This window comes from Solanum dulcamara, chromosome 11, assembly GCF_947179165.1.
Source record: "Solanum dulcamara chromosome 11, daSolDulc1.2, whole genome shotgun sequence".
Lineage (NCBI taxonomy): Eukaryota > Viridiplantae > Streptophyta > Magnoliopsida > Solanales > Solanaceae > Solanum > Solanum dulcamara.
In genome coordinates, this window is record NC_077247.1 from 21,178,700 (window position 1) to 21,181,632 (window position 2,933).

Here is a 2,933-nt window from a genome sequence, read left to right on the forward strand (position 1 = left end):
TGAACAATCAACTTAAGAATCTCAAATGCACGATACATAGCAACTCAATAATTAGGGATAGAAATTTAGAACTCGATGACACTACTCATCCCAAGAATACTCAAAACTAAGGACAAAGCCCTATATTACTCTTTTACTGAGTATAGATAGATGTAAAGGTGTGAGGATGAACTCAATCCATCACTATAATTAGCTTTACATACCTTAAAATATCCACAAATCTTTGATGAAGAATCCTAACTTGAAGAAGAATAATCAAGAGACCCTTTCTTGAAATTTTTGGATTCCTTTTCTTATAAACGCTACGGTAAAGATTTAAGATTTCTCTTAGAGACTCATAAATAGACGAAGAAATTTTTGTTGGGAAGCTTAAAATCTATGAAGAATAGCTTACCTTAATGAAGAATCTTGAAAGAGAACCCAAACTTGATGTGTTCTTGGAAATCTTTGAGCGTTCAATTTTAGGAGAGTGAACAAGAGGATTTTTAATCATGAAAAATTATATTTTCTACATACTTAGGGATATTAAAATAACTCCCCAAAGGTTTATAGGACAAAAATACCCTCAAAAAATAAAAACGATGATGTTCAGCTTAGGCAGTGAAGTCTATATACTCTCCGCGTCACGGAGCCATCGCAGACCTCTGCCAGGTTGGAGCGTCTCTAGTAAAATAGTCATAACTTTTTACTCTGAACTCCAATTGATGCAATCTTGGTAGAGTTAGAAAGAAGACTTGTAGAAATTTAATTTGTTAGGTTATAAGCCACTAACTTTTTATATATTGAGAGATATGGTTATTTGAAGCTGAACCTTATATGAACTCATGTGAAAACTTAGTCGATAGAAATTCTTTTGACTAGGCTTGGTGTTAGAGATCCTTTATGACCCTAAACCACATCTAATATAATTTAAATGCTTAGGAAATGATCCTAACATATATATACAATTAAAATTATCAGGTTTGGGCCTATATATATGAATAATGGCTCGGATTTTAGCTTTGTATATCTTTGGGGTATTACGACCTAGGTGAATAGAATATCGAGAACAATGAGCCTCCTCTAGAATCAGTCTAATCAAGTCACCCACCTTGGGCACGCAAATCTTTCCCTGGATCCTCAAAACACCATCTGAATCAAGTCTAGCCTCTTTGGCTTCACCCCTCAACACCCTGTCTCAAATGAGACATACTTTCTCATCATCAAATTGTCACTCCCGAATCTGCTCAACTAAGGAAGAGCAAGCCTCAATGAAAGCAATAAAACCTCTACTTTCCTTAGAAACCTGCAAACAGATGAAGCTGTTGGCTAACCTCTGAACATCCCTAGCTAGAGGCCTCTTGTCAACACTAATCGCGGCGAGAGTCCCCATACTAGAAGCCTTCCTACTCAAAGCATCAGCGACCACATTGGCCTTCCCCAAATGATATAAAATAGTCCTGTCATAGTCCTTAAGTAACTCAAGCCATTTACATTGTCTCAAGTTTCGATTTCTCTAATTGAAAATGTACAGAAGACTCCGATAATTGGTGAATATCTCACAATACATACCATACAAGTAATGATGCCATAGCTTCAACACAAACACCACCGCTGCTAACTCCAAATTGTGAGTAGGTCATTTTCTCATCAGCCTTCAACTGTCTAGAAGCATAAGCAACCACCTTCCCTTTCTGCATCAACACTCTACCTAAACCAACTTTGAAAGATCACAATACATGGTGAAGTCTAAACCCTCTTGGGTAAAGTCAAAATAGGAGATGAAGTCAATAAAGGCTTGAGCTTTTGAAAGCTCGACTCACACTCATAAGACCAATGAAAATCTACTACTTTCTGAGTCAGTCTAGTCAAAGAAGCCGTAATAATGGAGAATCTCTGAATGAAGCATCTAGAATAACCAGCCAACCCTATAAAACTCTAAATCTCGGTAGAGGAAGTAGGCCTAGTAAGGCCTCTAACTACCTCAATCTTGGTTGGATCCACTCGAATACCCTCCTTAGATACCATGTGTCCTAGAAATACCACAGAATCGAGCCAAAACTCACACTTGAGAACTTTGCATATAACTTTTTGTCTCTTAATTTCTGAAGCACCGACCTCAAATGACAAGACTGATCCTCCTCAGTCTTGGAATACACCAAGACATCATTAATGAGAACAATAACAAAGGATCCCAAATATGGGCAAAACACCCCATTTATCAACTCTATGAAGGTTGTTGGGGCGTTAGTCTGCCCAAATGGCATAACCAAGAACTCATAATGGCATAATGGGTCCAAAAGCTGTCTTAAGAATATCCGAAGCCCTAATCCTCAGATGATGATAACAGACCTCAAATTGATCTTAGAGAAAAAAGGCTCTCTTTAAAGCTGATCAAATAAATCATCAATGCGAGGAAGAGGATACTTGTTCTTGATAGTAACCTTATTCAACTGCACATCCTCATGGACCCATCTTTCTTCTTTACAAATAGAACTGGTGTACCCCAAGGTGACACACTAGGGTGAATAAACCCCTTACTCAAAAATCTTGCAATTGTTCTTTTTACTCCTTTAACTCGGCCGGAGTCATGTGATATGGATGAATAAAAATGGGCTTAATGCCCAGCTCCAACCCAATAGCAAAGTCAATATCCCTATCCGGAGGAACACCAGAAAGATCAGTAGTAAATATATCAACAAACTCCTTAACCACATGAATAGACTCCATAACAGGGCCTGTCTGCTGTGTTTTTTGAAAAAGAAGACTTTATGCACAAACTAGCTCAAAGATGCAAATACACCTTGGTTGGCAAATTTACCCACACTATGCCAAAGATAGAGTTGATAAGAAGGAGCTTTATCATTCAAACTCAGCTCTCAAGAGGTGTAAAAATTGCTCATTTCAATGCTAGACATGTCTACATTGACTTGGACAATGAGTTGGATTACAAT